The 22,251-nt window shown below is 42.7% G+C and overlaps 1 protein-coding gene across 1 annotated transcript in view; it reads left to right on the forward strand.

Annotated features, from left to right (window-relative positions):
* Window positions 1–1,742: 1,742 nt before the first annotated feature.
* TMCC3 (transmembrane and coiled-coil domain family 3) overlaps window positions 1,743–22,251 on the forward strand; it is a 138,718-nt gene continuing 118,209 nt past the window's right edge. Inside the window, exon 1 of the mRNA XM_052774282.1 lies at window positions 1,743–1,903. The gene's annotated coding sequence lies outside the window, so the exon portion shown is untranslated. The remainder of the gene's footprint in view (window positions 1,904–22,251) is intronic.

Below are 22,251 nucleotides of genomic sequence, written 5' to 3' on the forward strand. Positions count from 1 at the left end.
TTTTTTAAAGTCATTTCATGTGTTTGTGACTCCCGTTCAGGGCAATGGTAGGTCAGAGTGGCTGGTTGCATGTTTATCGACAGCTTGCCTGCGCCAGGACCAACATTTCCCAAAATCTCCAAACAGACATGGGGAAAAAAAAGGGACAGAGGAGCTGATTGACCTTTTTGGTTGTGAGGAAAGGAGGGAAATTTTGCCTCCTTTGACAAAGATGATTTCCAGGTTTGACCAGTGATAAAACTGCAATTTCCGAAGGGTTTTTCATTTCCATTGTTTGGGGTATGGCTGTGCTGGATTGAGCAGCCAAATAAATGGAGTTAATAATAGGTTCACATAATGACAACCTCCAGTCATAAGGTGAAAAATGGTTAGGGCTCACCTTTTCTGTCTTACTACAACATCTGTGCATGCCCTGACAGATCTCATGTGGCTTCAGGACCTATAAAATGAGGACACTGGCTCTTCGGTCACTGGTTTCCTGCTTCTGAACAATTCATCTTAAGCCATTGTATTTAATGTAGTGAAGCCTGACCTTGAATGCCAGAAACCATTACGAAAGGAAATGCTTCACTGGCCCATATTATTTCGTCAAAGCTGTTTTTAATAGAAAATAAGGTTTTGATTTAAAAAAACCCAACACCACAGAAAAGGAATTTCTGCTGAAAATATTGATCTTTTTCCCCTGAAAAACTAACCTCTAGTTGAAAAAAATGGCTTAAAGTTCTTTATTCTCAATGGGAAGTCAAAATCTTTTCCAGAAGGGGAAAATATGTCTTTTTTTCCCAACAGCAATATAGTATTAAAGCTTGCTAGTTTGATTCATATATTCTACTTTTTTTTGTAAATGAATTAGTATTTACATCTGGCTTGTTGGTTTTTTTAATTATTGTTCATCTTGGACATTTGCTAGCATGCAATTATACATAGCAGTAATTGAATTTGCCAATCTCCCAGTAGTTCTCTGTCCTTTTCAGATGCTCTAAAAACTGTTCTATTACATGTTCTCTTTGTCTTTTTCAGCTTATTTCTGGGCAGATGAATAAACATACTTTTTAATGCATTTCAATTATCTTGCTTTTTGTCAAGATATATTTTCAGATAACACAATTAATTAAAACTCCATTAACCGTTTAAAAAGGGCATATCCCCTAGTGGCAAGCCTTTGGTACTGGCCTACTTGAGCTAATGAGTGCAAATGGATGTATGATACATATGGACTTGCTCAGAAATAAAGGGGGATTTTTGTCCTTTTTCTTGCTTTTTTATGTATAAGGGAAGCCTGAAGAGATACTCTTTCCACTGCTTTTTACCATTTAGATTCAGTTTATTCAGATCTTCCTGAGACTTAGATTGCAGGGCTATTCTATTCTATTCTATTCTATTCTGTTTGTTTTGTTGAAAGCAGGGCTGGTTGTACAGACTTGGGATGCCTTCTCAGCAAACAGATTCCCTCTGACCTTTAGCCTTCAGTAAGAAAGAATTAAGACAACTTTTCTAAGCTTTTCGGTATTTGCATCCACTCTCAGCAAAGGTATAACCGTGCCCAGCCTTGCAGCCGAGAAGCTGTGTCCAGCCTCAGAGGCTTTTTTCCTTCTCCTGCCAGACCAACCTGTTCCCATCCCCTGCTGTTCCCTTCCCACCTGAGCAGCCAGTCGCTGAGGATGCTTGTTCCGGCTGTGGGAGAGCTCAGGTAGACCAAGTTGTTTTTCTGAACTGCTTTGCAACACAAAAAAGACTTTTCAGAGAGAGCTGCTTTCACCGCTGCTCACTGCTGCCAGGTCAGCTACTGGTCTGGGCAAACTGGGCTTTTGTGGCTTGCAGAGCACCTGCGTGGGAAGGCAGCTGAGCACAGAGGCTGCCTTGATGAGGGAAAGGAGCAGGAAAAAGGTCCTTCTGCAGTGTGGTGAGTGCTATATTATATGAATAACGCTTGATTTTTGTGATTACTGGGGAGCAGTGTGACCAGATTGCTTTCTAGGCTGTAACCCCAAGTGCTGTCATTGCAGAAACTACATAGAATGAGTTGAGGGTATGCAGAATAAAATGTCCCTGGCTTTGGGTGGTAATAGAAGCCACAGTTTCCTGACACTTACTTATCGTTCCTCCTTTTAATGTGTGATCCAAAAGTTTTTTTTTATCCAACAGGATTTTTTAACTTAGCCCTGCCACAGGTGACTTCTTTTAACTACTGTTTTCAGATCCTAAAAAGTAGGAGTGCAGCTTTAGCAAACAAGAATGTGTATCTACATATGTAACACGCTGGTAATTCACACATGTTGGGAGAAAAATAACAGATTTATATCCTAATAGCCTGGCGTACCAGTTCTAGAGGTGGGAGTGAGTAGTCAAGACTTTTGTACTTGGCAGCTCTGCTGCCAGACTCTACAGAAATTGGAATAACTCAAGAAAAAGAGGAAGTTGCTTTTATTCCATAATATGGCAATGGTGGAGAATAAAGGAACTTCGAATCACTGGTAGTGGATAGTAATCTAATGTAAAACCCCAGGCAGGTTAAGTTAATGTATTCTCGGCGTGGTGCCCAGAATAGGATGGGGGGGAAGGGATGGGAAAGGATGAATCAGCTCTGATGTTTTGCAAGATTCTGCCTTCTAGTTCAATATTGTTTTGTTTTCTTTTCCTGAATTTATTCCTGACAGGTGGTGACAGAATGTTTTCATTAAGGAAAGGCAGACACCTTCCTAGAATCACAGAAATCATATGAAGTCTCCTGTGGCAAACTAGTATTCAGACTTACAAAGGGCTGGATTCTCTTCGCCAGTTCTTTAAAGCTTTGAAATTCCTCATTGCTGCCTAAAATCCCTTTTTTCTGGGCCCCATTATCCAGCAGTGCAAGGACGAGAGCACACAGGCTATATCGCTTGCTGCCTGCCCCTGCCCAGAGGGAGAATGGCTGCCTGCAGGAGGACAGGTCGCCCGCAGCAGGATTGAGCCTTTTCCATACGCGTGCGTCCCGACATACTCTAGCGCTGGTTGACGTTAAATTACAGGTCAGCTATGGCATTTTTTGCTAGAGCCTCTGAGATTAGGGTACAGTTTTAGAAATACTGTCAAGCTGGGCATAGGAAGCACTCCCGTAACAATGCCACTGTAAGAATAACACATTATTAGTGATTGCAAAGGGTGCTCGTGCCTCCTTTGTAAGCAGCTGGCAGAGCCAGGGTAGCTCCTGATGCTCAGGGAACAAACACATGAAGTTTGACTCTCGACCGTCCAGGCTGGGTCGCTGTGCCTCACCTCCTCTGTCCTCGAGAGCTGGTTGCTGGAGTTTGTTGGAGCCTGCGCCATCGGCTCTGGTCTCCCAGTTGTGGTTCCCCAGTAAATTTGAATGAGAATGTGGGTCACTGTCGGGGACAGAGGAGAATGTGACCGTCTGTACCTGAGCAGGGTGGACAGTCAACCCGACAGCTACTATTTCCAAGTTCGGGGTCAGGGACAGTGTGTGGGCCAGGTCTCCGTGTATAGAGCAGGAAAGGAGAGAGGAAGAGGAGCTGCCTGAGGAACCAAGCGCTGTCGTCACGAGTCTTAGCAAAGCCGAGCGTGCTGGAGGTGGTTTTTAATTGCTGGTTCTGGTGTGTTGAACCGCCACCTCCAGAATAGCCTGCCTGTACCAAGTGCCCAGGTGTTCAGTCTGGGTTTACTGTTCTCTATGGTAACTGAATTTAGACAGAATGTAATTTAGAAATGAAAGACACAAATCCCTAAATCAGAGGGAAGCATGGCATTGAATCAAATGAGGAAAAAGCAATACTTTCCCTAAGCTAAGTAACAATTGGTTCATTTGTTCTTTGTTGCTGGAGCCCATTTTGATTTCTTAAGCGCATTTTCTTCCTTAGCATTGCTGCTGTAGGGATTTTGAAAGTATATGTGTGTTCTCAAAATTTTTGCTGTGCTGAGATCAGCATTGTTAACTTTACTCCTCTGAGTGTTTGGTTGAGTCCCCTGGGCCTATACGGTGATCTGCTCTGGCTGTCCCACCAGGCAGATTTTGGCAAACGGCTTTAGAGATGCTAACAGGGGCTGGTGGAAGGGGAGAGATACTCACCACAGGGCTAAGTGTGCATTAAAAACCTACTGCCTTGATGTACCTTAACGCTTGCAGGACTTCTCATCTTCACAGTGCTTATAAGCATTAACGAATCCTCATGACACCACTATGAGGTTATACAGATACGTATTATCACTATGTTAGATGAGAGGGCGAGAGATAAAATTTTCCTGTGTAAGGCTCTCTAAAGAAGCCAAGGGGAAACCCCATAGTTTTAAATGACTGTCTTTTCCAAGACGACTAGAATTTGTCTTTCTAAAACACTGCGTTGTAAAAGCATACACTTGTGTAGCCACATGCATCAGTGCTCTCCTGAATAAAGAAATGTTCCTAAACTAGTGCTTGGGAAACCAGCGCAGCTTTGAAATAGCTGAATGATTCTGCAGGGAAGAGCTCTCGGGTTTTTGTATCTGTTATTGAGCTTACTAAGGTTTTTCATCCTAACAGGGTTTAAGATTAGAGCTTGTTTAGCAATTTCAGACTTTGCTCATGCGATTTTTCCTTCCCCATACCTCAGTTTGAAAAGGAGGATGGGGGAGAGGGAAAGGAACAGCACCTCTGGCATATGTGAGGAGCGGTGCTCGGGTCACCGAGCAGCGGATGGGAGGAGAGCGAGCAGCTGAAGGAGGTGGCTCGGGGCTGAGGATCCCTGACAGGGCTGTGGTCGTGGAACTCCAGCTAAGGGAAGAGGCATTGCTAGTTCTAGCATTATCTGCTAGTTCTGCTGGAGCATCCTTGGCTGGGCTCTGTAGGTCCTGGGCTTTGTCTGCTCTTAATGCCTGTTGTTGTCATCCTTTTGTAGCCAAAGCCTTTTTAGTGTAGTTCCACCCTTGCTGCATCCACCTCCTCCCATCTGTATTTGTTCTCTGCTCCTAGCAGCTCCTTGGCAACCTGCCGCACGAGTTATAATCTGCAGCCTCACTTAGAGAATTACTCTACTCTGACCTCCTCTGTATTGCAGACTACTTCTGCTTCATGGGGCTTAATCCTGCAAAGAGCTAAACTCAACTTAAACTCGGCACCCTTGGCTGAGACTGCCTTCCCGCATGGTCAAAGTACATTAACCACTATAGAGTAGAAATCAGTATGATGAATTAAATTTTTCGAGTGAAATCTGTAAACTAATTCTAGCTGTATAAAATCACATTTTTGGTGGAGGATCTTCTTTCAGAAATAAAAAGCTAAGGTAAAAATGAAAGCCTATTTCAGTATTATTGATTTTAAAACACCGTAATGTATTTCTTTTACAGGTAGCACTAATGTTTTCTGACCAGTGGTCACTGAACATCATTCAAGATCTTTTTTTTTATATATATATAGCATAAATCTAGAGACAAATACTTAGGTATAGAGAAGAACTAGGACACAGATAATTATGTTTCTGATCAAATTAAGTTTCTGCATGCTGAAATATCCATGAAACAACCTTTCTGAGGCATTTTAAATGGCATAAAGCTCACCAGCTGAATCCCTGCTGATTCTAATGCCCATTGTGACCTGCATGCTCTGAGCACGACAGCCTGACACCGTGACTTGTTCACAGAAAGGCTGACCGGGTTCCTTTGCTCACAATAATGTCATTTCAGAAGCTGTAATGGCCATCTTTTTTCTGTACCTTGGGTTGCTCCATGATAACCTCTTTATTTTCTGCAGGCACTTCCCTTTCTGCTCTCCTTCCAAAGGAGGTGCTCCCACAAACGCTGTCTCCCACCTTCCATCGTACTGCTGTCCTCTTGGGGTCCATCCACCAGTGCTGCGTCTTTTCAGACCCCCCGGGCAGGTGCCGCAGCTCTGGCTTGCCTTAGCCCTGGTCCCTTTCTCCTGCTATGTGACATTTGTGTAGCTCTTCCCAATTGCTCTGTTGTCCCCTTCTCCAGCTCTCGGTGCTGCTCCGTCTTTTCTGCAGTCAGTGGGCTGAGGCAGGTACCAGACATTTTCTTCCCCATCTCCTTTCACCAAATCCCACTTCTTTCCCTCAGAGCCAGCACCTTTGCGTGGCGTTGCCCTGTGACTAGGACTTTGTGTGCAGGTCTCTCTCGGCTATCTTACGCTGCTAGGATGCTTTTCAGATAATGAGGTATGAAAGAGTGACATAGTTTACTCAAAGAGCTGGATTAGATTCATGTATCACCTGTAAACCTGTCTTCCTGAAAATAGAGCAGAAGTTGATGTCCCAGTTTTGGCTAACGATATATTTTGAGTTTTTCTTTTAGCTGGTAGGACATGCTGCTATCCGGGAAGCAGGCTCCTGTGATGCTTTGGCAGTTGTGAACCTCCCTACGTTCTCCGTGGGCTCTTCCCAAGAAGACAGGCTGATTGATTAGTAAAGTGTTTGGTTTCCCCCTAGACTTTGATTGTGTGTCTTGTGGGTTTTGTTTCCCCTTTTAAGAATGCCAGGCAGATACTAGTAATGGCGATTAGTGAGTCTGATGCCTCAGTACTGTTGTGTACTTCTGTGTTCGAGGTAAGCACATGGGAATTAATTCATGCTGAGGAGTTCTGCGTAGTCCATCACCAGTACATAAAAAAGGGTGTATGTGAACTCATACGTTGAGGTTGCTCTGTTTAAGTATCCTGCATTGCTACAACAGACTAAGAATTAGTATCTGCATGTCACATTTTTGTAGTACTAGTTTAAACTAATTGAGCTGTATATGATTTGCCTTCTGGACTCTCACGCCTACTGAAAACAACTGGTGATCAGTGCCAGTGCAAGTTAGACATGAGTAAAACGCTGTTCAGCTAAACAGCTTGAATAACGTAACAAATGGTGCCATTTTGCATGCCTATTCAGAGCGCGGCAAATCAATCTGCTTCCCAAGCTGGAGCCCTGCCACTTGATTTGTGGGTTTCTAGCAGTTTCAGACTTACAGCCCAGTTTACCTTATAGTTAGCATAATCACGCTGTCCAGTCATGAGCATATAAACTGCACAGGTTATGTTCAGGAATTACATTGTGGAAATATAGATGGGTCTGTTTAATGAGGTACAAAGCCTGTTTTGCATGAAATGTATAATCCTCAATTATCTGTACACCACAAGGGACAAAGGATAATTTTGATAATCAAGCTTTCAGAAAATGGCAGGAGTATTCAATGTGATAAGCATTAAGAATCATGACCTCATCTGGGATAACACAAAGCTTGGATAATTGAAGTGCTTCTGTATTGGATTCAAAGAGCGTAATAGTACTTAATGTTTGGGCTCCAGTTCGGTGACTGCTATTAGTATCCAATTCAAAAAGATCTGTAAAAGCCAAGTAGGTCCGAGTGCTTCTCACTGGCACTGGTAGTCTTCAGTTAGCTATTACTGGGGACAGAAAAGGAGAATTTGACAGCCTGCTTCTCAAAGAGAGCCGGTGTGCCATTTTTACACAGTGTATTTGCTGACTCAAAAAAAATATTAGTGGGCTTAATTTTCTCTGAAAGTTGTATTTTAAAGAGAAATCCTTTTCTTTTTGTTAAGGTTTGGAGCTTGGAATGTTTTGGAATATTTTTCTTGCTCATTTAGAGTAAATCCCACTTCATTTGAATTAATTACTGCTCCTATGGTGATATTTGAAATAAAGACAATCTTGGATGCTCAAAAGAGGAAAAAAAAAGACTAAAACTCATCATATGAGTCTTACTGATAGAATCTTATTAACTCTGCATGCTGATGTTCACAAGTTCCTCCATCCTCCTGCCTCCCACTATCGCTGCCTTTTGGTTTTTAAATGCATGGAGGGTTTTTCAGACAACTCCAGTTGACGTAAGCTTCACATTACCTTACCAGTGATAGGGATCAACTCAAAATCATCTGAGTTGCTACACTCTGAAGAGATCTATGTTTACATTCTTGGTATGAATTAGCATATTCTCCTGTTTGAAATACCAGTAAGTTTATAGTGAATGAGGACATCCACTGCTTTGGTGGCTTTGCAGCTCTTTTACTTGACTGCTTCACATTCTGCCAGACTGTGTATGAGTGTGTCTTCTGCTCCATGGACAGAATGTATAGATTAATCCAAAGAGACAGATGCATGAATGAATGGATGTTGTTTGTCTGTTGAGATGCAGCCTGCCTGGGTCAATTCACTGTCAATTGCGTGTTCTGAAGTCAGTCTGTAGCTGACACTGCTTTGTTATTCCACCACGCAGTGTGCTTGGAAAGGGGTCTGGGGCCCATCCATCGTCTCACTGGCTTTTTGAAAACTTTAGTCCGTTGGCTGAAAGGATGCCAGTGCAAGGTCACTACTGGGATGTAATGCTAGATCAAAAATACCTGTAAGAAAGAAAATATCTAAGGCTAGGCTCAGGTAGTTCTGCTGTCTGTCCCTACTGTGTTCTTCTGCATAGCATGTGGTAGCTGGAGGTGGGCAAGCCACACTTTGTGGTAGTATAGTTGCAAATATAACAGTGGTTTAGGACCTTGCATGTTCATAGTAAAGGCCTGCCTGCAAGCTAAGGAGTTCTTTGCAGTACAGGAGACCAGATGGATACAGAAGATCAAGGGGGACCTGAACTCATGGCCTTGCTGTTTTCACATCAGTTGTGCTCCTCCGTGACAACCCTGCAGACGGTTCTTCAGTCGGTGAGCATTTATCTTCTAACCCATTTCTTTTCCTAGTGCTATGAATAACTGGCACTGTGCGCTGACACATAACCAGGACCTCATTCTCTGTGTGTGCACGGGGTATTTGGAGATTCAGTAGGGTCCTTATCTTTGTGTTCAAGAAGATTTGTTAAGAATGACAGTCTTGCACTATTCTCTCCCAGACTGTCATCATCTCCTCCCTTCTCATAGCTGGCTTTAGGTCCCTTTTGCCATTCATTTAAAGTGGTGCCAGCTCTACCGTGTTGTTTTACAACAGCAAATCAATAGTCACAGGGAATCTCTGTAGTTCATTTTACCATAACCACTATTCATTTCCTGTGACTCTGCTTGCAAAGCCTGTTTTCCCAAACTCTCTGCCACTCTTGTCCTTCGCATTATATGTGAAACAGAAAATTACTTCTTAGAAGTGTCCTTGTTGGGTGTTAATGTGGCACAGAAAAAGAGCAGAATCTTTATGGTATTACATGCCAGAGGACAGTCAGTTGTACAAAGAGGGGGTGTGTTACACACTCAAATGTACATTTTGAAACAGGAGGTGCAGTGCTTGAACAAAACTGAGACATTTTGTTTTTCAGGACAAAACCTAGCAATTTAAGAGTAAATAATATATGTGAAAGTACATATGCCAATGATGTTAACCCACACTGTATCACGGAGATTTCTGTAGGATGACTTTATTCACTTGATTTCTGTGGGAACCCTGTGTTCTTGTGGAGTATAGATAACGTCAGGGAAAATATTAGGAGGTAATGTTTCAAAGCAGTGCCACCTTATGGTTCTTTTCAGAATAGGAACGTGTGGCCTCCCACCCATGGAAAACATCGTGTGTACCTGGCTGGGTTCTGTAACTTTCTTAAATGGTCACCTTCTGTGTTTCTGATCACAGGGGTCAGTGGTGGCCTATGCCTATCACTCTCAGGACTAATTGCAGAGAAACAAATGCAATTATTAGCCTGCTTCTCAAAGAAGAGCCATTCCCTCTGTACAATTAATCATCCCATTGCTCACTTGGGCAAAAAATCCTGCCCCGAATCCTTCTCTCCCAGACTGCTTGCAGAGGTGCACGTGCAGTTACTGTCTAGGGCTCCCATTTCTGCTGAGATGTTGCGCTTCAACCCAAGGTCACAATCTATAATCTTGATAGCTGCAGCCCGTATTCATCATACCTACCCCTGCGGTCCTGTCGTTCACGCCACGGTAAATAATCGCTGTCTGGCCAAGAGGAGGAGGAAAGGCTTTGAAGTTCTGCAGCGGTGTTCTGCACCTAGATCCCTGATCCCTAAGCAGCGTGGGTTTCATGGGCCTGGATGTGACCCTGCAGCCAGGGAAGATGATCTTAGAAAAATCCTTGCCGAAGAAACTGGTCTTCTCAGTCTCTTCCTGCTCTTGTTCCAGTTTCTGGCAGGACTAGCTGCTGCCTGGATGCCAAAAGTTTGTCAGAGTTGCTTGGTTGTGTGGCTGCACTGAATTCCCTGAGAAGTCAATTACATATTGACGTATGCTCATGTGTTAATTACAGCTACTGGTGCAGCTTAGAGACCTCTTTTGTCTGTAGTAGCCGGAACAGTTTGCAAATAATTCTGGCTAGCCTGTGAGAGAAGGGTCACTGAATTGCGGGAGAAAAATCCTGGGGATACTTTAATTAAATTCTAGATTTAAAAGTAGCAGTTTCTTCCGACAACCGCAATGCACAAGTCCCAGAAGTGGGATTAAGGAAGATGGGATTCCTCGCTACCCTGCTGAATGCAGAGGAAATCTATTTCTCAGGGAAATTACTGTTTGAACTGGAATGAGAAGTGGCACAGGGATGGATGTGGCGGGAGCAGCTGGGACTAACGTTCAGCTGTTACTGCACTGCTGCTCAGTGCAGTTCACACAACCATCACCACCGCCATCCTGTGTTGACCCACCACCGGTTGCAATGGGGTTAAAATAAAATAGGAGCCATTAGCTAGGCTTTGACCCTTTCTGTCAGACTAGTTTATTCATATGCAGCCCCTTCTTCCTTTTAGGCACACAGACACTACACAGCAGCTTTACTGAGCATTGTGCAGAGATGGCCAGCCCAGCACGACTGCTAAATTCCCTGAGATTCCAGCAGCAGTCCCATATATAGTGGAAGACAGTAAAGCTCATCATTAGTATTAGCTTAAATATAGCTGCTGCTATGAATTTAGGTTGTTCACAAAGGTGTGTATGTTAAGTCCTGTGGCTACAGAGAATACTCCGTTCCCTATGATCTTAGGTCTTTTTATTCATAGACTTTTAAAAATTAAATTATACTACCATTTTCTGTTCTCACCATGTATCCTATAAAATTCCCATCCTTTCTCATACAGCCTTTCTTCTGCCAAATATTTTGACAGTTACATGCAGGCTGCCCCATTTGACTTATTTGGCCAACCAAATCAAAATGTTGGCCTTCCCTCACTCTGGTGTTACAAAATACACAGGGAGCTCATCATATTTGAGATCTCCAGTATCTGTCTAATTGGTCTGAAATCAACGTTAAAAGTTTATTACAGACATATACACAGACTGATCCTGGAAATCTGATTTCTGTAGGGAACCAGGCTAGCTAAACCAAGTAAAAAGTATGGAAATTACAACCAATGTAAGATGAAAATGATTAGAGTATGGAGATACAAGAAAACAGTCCAGAAATGAAGGTGATGCTACACTAGCTGCCTTGTAAGAGCATCTGAAACCCTCCACATCACTACCTTCCATGATTTAAGGAATATTGCAAACTTTACTTCCGAACATCTTGACTCACAGACTTGGGGCAGGTTCTTCTTGGGAATAGACGGTTACAGCTTTCCTGACGGCAGTTTCAACGCCAGCACCATGCTGAACACCAGCCGAGGGTGAGCTCATTTTGGAACAATTTTGCAATGTACCTTGAATTGTGTATTTCCAAATCACTTCAGAAGAACTCTGCTGCTCTGTCTCGAGGCATCCATAGTAACTTTAATACGTGGTACTGGTTTGGCAGGCCTGTTTTATGATTCACTTTTTTGCTTGACACTATTTCTGTAAACTCGATACTTCCCTTTCATTGTAATAAAGCTTTTGTTATCAAACAGTGATTGTATGTGTTATAAAAAAGATTTATTCTAAATGAGAGAACTCGCTGATGGGGAACTTACCATGTTTCTCTATGCCCTTGACATAATCTTTCAACAGCATCGTCTGTTCATGAAGTGCATTCTCATTCCGATGAACGATGGATTTATTGGTGTCACACAAACTATTGGATATCAAAATTATATATATCTGGGGAATTAAGTAACTGCAATGTTGGAGCTGTTCCTGGTAAGTAATTTCAGTCCAGATTCAGGTGACTTGAGACACATATGGTAGGTCATACAAAAATTCTGAAATATCTAAACACACGTGCGACCGTGTGTAGCCTGCCGTGACAGCCTCATATGCCGATTGCAAGGGCTAGACGTCAGAGTTCCCTGCTCCCTGATTGCAAGGGCTAGATGCCAGAGATCCCAGCTCAGCAGGCTTCTCTTGACATGAACGGGAACCTTACTCAGCCAAATAGGACCCTGTGATTCACAGGTGTGTAGTTCTGATCATGTTCAGCAGCATGCATATGTTTGCATTTATGTACTCTCACTCTGCATTATTAGATGAATGGAATGGTTTTACTACTCCTGTTGTTTCTAAGATAGGGGTTTAAGTTTTAGGAAAAAAGCTGACTTTCAAAAAATGAGTATATTCTCATTAAATGTGTGATATTAATGGAGTAATTGTTATAGCTTTGTTTTGAAGTCTCATTTGACTTGTTAGCATTTTAAGCGTGTAAATTTATTTTGTTGTATGTATTTTTGACACAGCAGTTACTGGTTTGACTTTTTTTTTATAAACACGTTTTATGGAGACAGAAAGTTATTTTTATAAAGTATTTCTTACCTTTAACATTACGTTGCTGAATTTGAGAGACAAAGAAAGAAGCTTTTCAAAGATTCTGCCAGGTTCTTTAATGCCAGGTTTTCCTATATGAAAGAAAATATTTAGAAAGGATTCAGGATTATATGATTAGAGAAAGTGGGTTTTGGTTTGCTTCTGAAGACGCAGTTTTGGAGGCTGTACGACCTCCCAAATTCAGGAGGGCTCATAGTTGTAGCGAGACTCATGTTGTCGACAAGACATTGCTGGTGAGCGCTCTTCTGCAAAGAGTCTTCTAGTGGTTTTCTTCTAGCTTTCCTCCCTCTCCCTACTTACTTAAAGAGTAGTCCTTTATCACCATTGTTTGTTTTAATGTTCCCTGCCGTCTAACTATGGCTTCAGGTATGAAGCGGCGACACACTAGTTTTCCAACCCTCTCATTGGTATTCATGGCCAGATTTAAAGATGGGCTGATCTTTACTTGCCTCCAACAGTATCTGCAGGTTTATAGCATCTCTGATTGTCAGCCTTGAAGGTTCGCTTACACTTGCATACAAGATCTCACCGCTGTATATGTAGCTGAATGTTGTTTTGTTTCTTTACATTAGAAAATCTCCCAGCTTTGTGCAAGATGATGAGACTGAAAACCATGTTGTGTGTTGCTAGTGTTTTTTATATCTGCCAGAGCATTGTAGTTTGTGACACCTGAACTGTGATCTGCTTCTAATCACACCACCAGTAAATACTCATGGCTTATTTTTATGCTGTTTACTTTTTAAAGCATTAGAAGCCTTTGTATTGTTTTCACATTTTTAACAGGGGATTGGTCTGTGGAAAATTTTATCTGTATCTTAGAAAGAATCAGGCTGCTTTTCTCACCCTTTTAACCTCAAAGATGCACAAATGTACAAGAATTTGTGCAAAGTGATTAAGTATGCAACACAGAGACTGACGCACTATACGTGCTTCTCATGTGAGGGCATTTTGTTTCAGTTACACCTCCTGGCGTATCCCCTGGAAAATTATTATGGATGCTACAAGCTGTATGGAAAAAGTAGTGCTGCTAAAGGGCATGGGGTAATTAATGTTATGTAGGACTTCATGCTTGCGTGGATCCTGCTGCAGGATCAATGTGTGATGTCCGTGTGAGTCTGGGTGAGACACAGCCTGTGAGGTGGAAGTGGCAGGCTTAGGGTCTAAAAGGCAATATAATGCTTTGTCTTCCAGTTTGTTTTTCTGAGGTCTGCAGTAAATGCTACTGCTTGAATGCTCTCCACCTGGTTTCGTCTTTCTTCGAGGCCCTGCCATGCTCAGCAGGAGTGTGTTAGGACGGAGAGCTTTGGGTAGTTGAGCTTTCAGTCTCCTGCTCTGTTGCATCCTTCCAACACAGCGCTGCAAGAGGAAAAGAAAAGGTATTATGTATGAGAGAGATCATACTAGGAGGTAGGTTCCCTGCAAGAGGCAGGTTAACCCCATCTCCTTGCAGAAACCGAGCCTGTCCTGTCCCGTATCCTAAATTCCTTGTATACAAAATGACTTTAAGCTGCCACAAGCCCTGCATCTGCCGATGTGATCAGTCCCATTTGTTTTTGTACACTCAGTTTTCTGAGGTTTAGGTTTTATATAGATGCTGCTCTCCGAATCCAAAGGTTACAGAAAGCCATGAGGTACCCAGTGATTTCAGTGGGCTCTGGGGCCACTCCTAGATCCTAACCTCACTGATGCCTTTCAAAGGACCAAATGATTAGATGAAGTTTTGAAACAGGTAGATCAGCAGGATCTCCATGCAAGGTAGAACATACGAGTCCTTCTGCTTCACCTGTTCTGAAAGTTACTGCCTCCCCTCAGATTAAGGAGTGTGATTTTATACCAAAACTAGTGTGTGATGTTCCCAGAGGGGGAATGAATGATGCCCACCAGCCCCGGGCACAGAGCACTGTGCACCCACCATGCGTGCCATGTGCCGAATTTGTTTCCAATGGGCTTCTCCACTGCCATGCCCCGCCAGCCCCATGGCAGGGAGGGAGGCACTCGGGGAACGCCAGTGTGAACAGCCTTCAGGACGCAGTTGTTAAACCTTAGCTTGCATGTAGTCTTGTTACCAAAAAAGCCAGTCGAAGAAATCTTAAGACTCAATTTCGGAGTTTTAGAAAGCAAGCATTCTTTATTGCAGTGCTGGATGCATGGCAGATAGTTCCTCGTAGCATGCATACCGTTACCTACAGCAAGCAAAGCTTATATTGTTCTAATATATACATATTCATTACATTTCCTGGAATTGTTGTACATATTCATGTTATTTCCCAGAAATTATTTACATAGTGTCTGCCCCTTTTGGGCATGTGCTATTAAATGGGTCGGTGGTCTTTTGGGGTCTGGTGGTCATTTTCTTGGTGTCTGCTAATTGAACTCTCTCTTAAGGCATACGCAGTGCGGGTCATCTCAGGTGGTTCATCTCTTCTTCCTAGTTAGCTGGTCCTGGCAGATTTTACTTACAAAGCTCAGCAGAACTTAAGGCTTCTTATCTATTTGTGCATACTGTTAACAAAGTTCAAGGTTTTTTTACACACCAAAAGTTTCAAAGTCGCTCAAGCAAGCATAAATTAAGCGCTACAAAAATACAATGGAGTCTTTCAACTCCAGCCTTTATTTCAAGGCATCAGTCTCACCAGCCACAAGCCTGCTTCATCAAAAGAAACACATTCCCCAGGTCTTGTCTTTAGACCCTGAAGAGGGGCTGGTGCTCTGGAGTCACGACAGCCTCTGCTCCGCAGAGCAGCCTGGTAAGGAAGGCACAGGGCTTGCAGTGGGTCTTTTCTAAGTGTTACTGCTCTGTGACTTCCCTGGGGGGCATTGCAGTTTTCTGTGCATCCCCCTCCCCTGCAAAAAAGAATGCCATTTAATGGACTTTGCAACGTCTTTTGACATCCTTAGACGTAAAACAATCTACAGAAATGGAAGAAGATCTGTTTACATTTAGCTAAGACTAAAACTGGTCATTTGAGTTTCACTTTGATGATGCAAAATTACAGGACTGAAGCTATGATAGAATAAATCTCCCAAGATCACCCAGTTCAAAGATTTATTTTATGTTGAACAGTATACATCTTGTGAAAGATTTGTTGATTAGGGTTGTTTCTGAACCAGTCTCTCCAAGTTGTGGATCTAATCTCACCTTAAGAGCATATGGTTAAATAATTCTTTACACCGGCTCTTGCAGTTCAAAAGAGGCTGCGTCACAGTTGCTGTTTGATCTGATTTCAAGGTCTGCCACACTGCAGAGTTATTTTTTATTTTCCTGCCTCTGCTAAAGGAGTCATGCGAGTTTTTTCAGCTACCGTTGCTTCATTTGAACAAAATAACAACAAAACCTTCAGGTCCAGCATTCCTTTCTGGAGAAATGTTCAAAGTCTATTAAGTTATCAAACAAACCGGCACCTAGCAACAGATTGCTCAGGATATGTATGGATGCGATGTGATTCAGTAATAAACAACCTGGCGATACGTACATTGCCAAATGTTTTTTCCTGTGCTACAGGACAGCAGTGCCAGTTTGGGATCTGAGCCTTTTGATTTTTTGTTTGTCGGTTTGAGTCACAGGTGGGCAGCTATTTTCATTTCAACCTATTATTTTGTACAGCTAGCAAGGTTTCTGCACGATCTGGAAAAGAGGAGGATCCTGCCGATTCGAGCTCCTGTTGTGTGGTAGCATCGGTAAGTCACGAGTAGAATTGGCTGGTGCAACAGTGCTGGTTAACCACCAGCTGGCTCGAAGGGGTAGGGTTGATCAATCTCCTTGTTTACCGTTGATAATCAAAGATTTAAGATCTTGAGAAGGTGAAGAGCTAGAAAAAGGCTAGAAAAGTGTGGAAGATTCCTCCCTCCCCTTCCATTTTTCATTTTGGCTGAAGGATCTCACTATGGGCAGCAGCAGTGACCAGTCTGCCCAGGGAGAAGCGATTGCTGGGTTTGGCTCAGGAGGTGGATCTGACATCTGGGGGGGCACAAGCTGAGCTGAGCCTTACCCCAAAATTCCTCTGTGACTCCCCAGGCACTCGTGGGCTTTCACAGTCCCTCTTCCTCCGCAGAGGGAGAAGGAAGAGCCGCCGTGCTTGGAGGAGGGCTGGGAAGCTGCGCTCGTTAGCGCTGGGAAGGCCCTATGAAATGCAAGTCAAAGTACCATTTCTTGTCTTACACATTAGAATAATTCACAGCAAATAATTCCATTTGAAGAGGACAGCAGTTTATTTAAAGATGCAGTTTGTAGTCATGTTCTTACCATGGTTTTAAAAGGACACGCTTGTTCCTGTTGCAATATTTTTAAGAGTGATTTGGTGAACAAGAAAGAGGAAGCTCTGAAAGTGGCTGTATAAAAATTGCCATCAAAGGCACAAAATAAATTGAAAACCAGACAGGCCATGCTATTCTTTTTTAGCATCTTGTGCTCTGATAAACTTAGCAGTTGGTGCAACTATGGCAAGTAAAAATCAAACCGTGTGATATTTGCGTGTCTTTAACATGATGTTTCTTTCCCAAATGGTGGCTGAGAGTAGCTGAAGCATTTTATTCCTCTGTACTATATGACTTAAATAGCCCTTTTTAAATCATCAAGGGATTAGCTTCCATTTATGTGTTTATCTTGGGTCTGTTTATTAGGTTTGTTATATCAAATGATGTAGAAGTAAAGGCTCAAACCTCTGAAGATACAGCACAGTATTGAACACAAAAAAATAGGAAGAAAATAAAGTTGCAGTATGTACCTCAGCATGTTCTTTATACTAGATGAAATATTTGTATTTACAAGTGCAGAAACTAGTTTTACAAGATATGCAACATTATCAGTCCACACCACGGGGCCAATTACACACATAAGGTTGGGGGAAAGAAATGGGAAAGGAGACTGTGCAGTGGACTGGCATCCTTCCTCATAAGACCAGGAGCAGACATCAGCTCAAGTAGTATTGCTGAGGGTTGGTGCTGCCTGTGGTTATCTGGTGCCGCTTTACCTTAGTTTAATTACTTCAGGAAAAAAAAAAATATTAAGTGAATAAAATCTTTAAAGATACAAAGTGGAACAGATTTTTTCCCAAGAGAAAAATCGGATTCCATGTATATGAGACATTAGTCAGATTTTTTGTTCTGAAAAGCCAACATATTATTGCTTTTCTATAAAATCACCATTTTTTTTATTTTAAGTAAAATAAAAAGTTTTAAACCATAATGGATGATTTTGTGGAACTTGAGAATATTGTAAATTTTTTATTTTGCTAGGAATTTAGAAAATGCTTGTTTTCCCTTCGTAACAGAGCCAAATAATCTTCTAGGGGAAAAAAGAACAATATGAATCAGTTTTTCATTTACCAATGCCATCAAATGCTATGGAAGTGACAATCCTTTTTATTAACTTGCTCCAACAGCAAAAGCTAGCACAGGGACATGCTTCTCTTGTCAGAGACCCAGCAGACAAATTTTAGGGGATCCTGTGACAGGTGAAGTCTCTCAGAGTCCTTCAGCATCAGTGCCCAGGGCTGGAGTTTTTGAGAATCGTCCCTGGGTTTCTGAAGAGCCTTTGGTTGACTTCCTTAAGCAGAGGCCGTCTAAGAAAATCAAGATGCGCAGTGTCCATGAGTTAAATGTGTTAGCTGCATCACTGTTTGTTTTCAGCTCTTCATGTTGTGTTAGTGGTTTCATTTCCTCTTGGTGAGCACTTTGCTCAGAAGCTACTGTTTCTGTCATGCAAGTGACATCTGAATCAATTAAACCTAATTTTAAATGAGCATCCAGAATTGCCTTTCATCTTCAAAGGTACAGCTTAGTGGGGTTTTGAATGCCTGCTTTGGTCTCCCATCAGTGCTTTAAATGCAGGTCTGAGAGTTTTGAGCAGGCTCCTCTCCTCCTTCCTGCAGAAATCAAGGAAATAAGGTTTCCTTTAGAAAAATGTCATATCAAAATGTTCCCAGTTACTACAGTCTTGTGTTATTACCGCTATGTGTGCACAGATGTGAGAGTTCATAAATAGCTTTTGCTGTACTGTATAGCTTAGTACAGCCAAACACGCTGTAGTAGAAATGCCATTAATAGGAGAGGGGAAGGAAAGAGCACTGCCTTATCTGGTGTGCAACACATGCAGGCAAGACCTTAGCTATGTTTCCCATGGAGCTTACATATCTCCTGGGTGTTCAGAGCCACAAATTTTTGGTCTCCAATTCTAATTAAGATGAAGGACAGGAAGGATGGGATGAACACTGCTGTCATCTCTCACAGCGATAGACTGTATGGCATAAGGTAGCATTTGCTTCTTGCTGAGAGCCAGAAAATAAAAGATATTGAGAAAGGTCTGAACGGATCGTATTGTCTACTTAAACAAATTCTCCAAGTTCTGTATTTTAAATGAATTAAGCTAAAAAAATTGGTTCACCTGTAGGCTTTTCTTTTTCTAAACCTTTTTCAAATGCCTTACTTATGAATTGTATTGTTCTGGTTTCCAGAAAATAGACCTTTCAAATCATTAGTGCTAAGACATATTTCCTGAGGCCTGACTGTCTTGTCTTTTCTTCCATTTTCTTATAAAACATCTGAAATCCTATCCTGAGGCACAGAAACAAGGTTGTTTGATTTCAATTTCATGTTCTTTAACTAATTAACTTACCCTCTTGCTTTGGCTGTCTCATGGTAATTGGTCCCAGATTCTTGGTATAAGCTCTACAAGCACCTCAGGAAATAGTAAGAAAAGTCCAGCTGGGAGAGGACCGCTGTGAAAGACTGGCCATGATGCAGAGCAGTGCCAGTTAAGGGAATGTTTCTGTATCAGTGGAGATAAAGCTATGTGACTGTGTACTTTCAAACCACTTTTATCCTGCATTATGTAGGTAAAAATACAGCTCTTAAAAATGGCTATTTTAAGCTGAACCCATTAAACTCGTGTGTGTGTGTAAGCTCCAAGAAGTGCAGAGGATGTCCTCAACAGGCAGATATGTCAACAGGTCACAGTTCACCCAAAGAACCAAATTTCTCATTCCTTTGCATCCTATAGGTTTCTTTTCATGTCTGTGTGAAGTGAGTGACAGTGTTTCATACTGAATTTACCCAGAGCAACACACAGTCCTTGAAGCCTCCAGTCCTGCAACCTTGGACCTTTAGCTTCTAAAATGTTTGCACTTCTTTTTCAATGTGTGCATTCAGACTTTATTTTTTTTATATTACCAGTGTGATGAAATGCAGGGCTGTGGGCTAGATTCTGATCCTGTTTATAGTCTTTCTTCCAGTGTAAGTTGGCTGAATTTGCTGGAGCCACTGCTGATTTACATGGAAGGTTAGTTTGCAGAGCCTTGCTTCCTTCATGTTTCAGCTTCTCGATGACTCTGGTTCCTTCTATTTTGTAAGAAATGACTGTTGTTGCTAACACATTCATGTTTGTGATGTAATTTTTCCCATCGAGACTGTAATCCCCAACGAGTTTCCAGGCTGGTTGAAGAAAGCATCTTTGGTGAGGGATGGTAAAGAGGAAGCTGAGCTTGCTTTGCTGTGGGGAGACCCCCCTCCGCCATCCCACCCCTTCTACTTCCACTACCACTGTGCTCAGGCAGTAAATGCTGTGTTGGTTAGAAGGACCAGGATGTCCCAGGCAGGAGGGATCTGAAGCAGAAGCTGTAAGGCCACTGAACTTTCTCTTCTACTTTGTTTAAACTGCCAGTGCTACCTGTTAGGAGAGAGGACAAGGCTTGTTTTCTCATCCTTTCCCTCCCTAATCTTTTATTCCAGAATGGGACGAAACTTACTTTAGTCCCTGGCAACACTCAATATGTAGGTGTGAGCAAAAATGCCTCATTTATGATGAAATGTGCTGCCAGCTACAGATTTTGAGCAAGTCAGAGTCCTTAGGCTGACTTAAACCTTCAGACAGTCTAGATGCATTATCCTGCTTGAAATGGAACATTGTTCCTGTTCTTAGGCATATATTGCTCTAGACAAACCAGAACTCATCAAATGGTACGTACTTTTAAGTATGTTTGTAGTAGCAGGGCTGAAAAGGGGAAATTATTTTTTTTCAATGCATCTGAATAGAATTGGCGTGTCCTGCAGGACTCCCAGGCTGTACTGTTAAATAGCCAGCACCCTCATGACCCTTAATCTCCACTGCAACGAGAAACACAGCAACACTTGTCTGGGTGCCAGATAACCTTGCTGTGAATGAAGTGGAAGGAGTAAAGGCTGCTCACTGCCATCTCTCTAAACTACAACAAGGTGGCAGCGTACCTCAGGACATTACTGGTGGATCTGCATCTGCAGCTGGCTGGCCATTAGCTACCCCTTCTCTGGGTCACCACTGGGTATATATGCATATCCTGCATCTACTGCTGCAGCAGCACCCCTAGGCATGCAAGAGTCATGAGAGGAGATGTTATTGATTATCTGTCTCTGGTAGAATAATGGCCATACCAGGTCACTCTGTAGGTCTCCCATGACAATCAGTATTAGATACTAAAACATGAATTTAAGCATCAGGCTGCATGGGTGTGTATATACAGATACAGCTCTAGGTATGTATGGAAGGGAACATAGCAACAGTAGCCCACTTTTTTGTAATCGGTGTTAGGGGAGCATCCTGAGCCAAAGCTTGTGTCCAAGCTGCCATTCTTACCAGCAACTGATAGTCACAGCCTCCATGAGGTTTCCACATTTTAGCCCATTTATACTTCTGTCCTGTAGAACATCACTGCTAATAACTACCACAGTTAAACTGTGCCAGGCAACAGGGGTGGCTCTTAACCACAGGCAGCTGGGGGTAGTTGTCATAGGCAAGAGACCAAAGTGGATTGCGGAGCAAAATTGGTTTTGTTGGGTGCTAAAGCTGTAGGTCTGCCTGCACTTAAATTAGGCTGTCAGGAATCCTCATGCTGCATATTCTGTGGCTGCTGGGAAGAACTTATTTAAATGCCACTAAGAGGTCCTCACACGGATCTGCAGAGCATCTCAGTGTCATGTCACATTTGTTGCTTCCATCCATTGCTCACTTTTCCCACTTGCTTATGTCTGCACACAGAGGAGCTCTCTCTGTATCCTAAGCTGTGCCAGCAAGGACCCGCCGAGCATGGGGACCTCTGCCTTTGTCCAAAAAGATCTCAGAGCAGGAATAAGCATGTTTGTACCTGGGTGTATAAAGACCGTGACCAATGTCCAGTACTCCATGGCAAAGGAGAGGAGGAGATCTTCATTTTGCTTTCTCAACAGCATGTGTTGTCTCATGTGCATGTTGCTGGGGCACCTCTGCTGCCTCAAGCTGCAGCCACCAGTGTAGCATGACAGTCCTCAAGGACTGTTTTGGCCCCGTAGTGGACACAGATTACTGGGGTGAGATATCCCCTAGGCCCCCAAGAAAAGAGGACACCGATCACAGCCCCTAGAAGGGCTTCTTTGTGCTTCTTTCACAGCTTCCTTGCTCCCCACTGGTTGTCCTCCCTGGCTCCTGAAAAATCCTTCATTTTGTTTCAGTCTGGTGCCTGGGGCATCTGCTCCGCTGTCCTTCACGTGGAGTTGCACTTTGCGATGCTGACTGCAAGCAAGAAGCTTAGAGCTGGCTCTGTATTAGTGTAGTACATATCATGAGAGATGAAGGTCTACAAAGCTACCTGAGATTGACACCAAGGTGTGTAAACACTAGAGAGGTGACAAGTACAGAAACATTTACA

Source organism: Harpia harpyja, chromosome 23 (genome assembly GCF_026419915.1).
Source record: "Harpia harpyja isolate bHarHar1 chromosome 23, bHarHar1 primary haplotype, whole genome shotgun sequence".
NCBI classification, from domain to species: Eukaryota; Metazoa; Chordata; class Aves; order Accipitriformes; family Accipitridae; genus Harpia; species Harpia harpyja.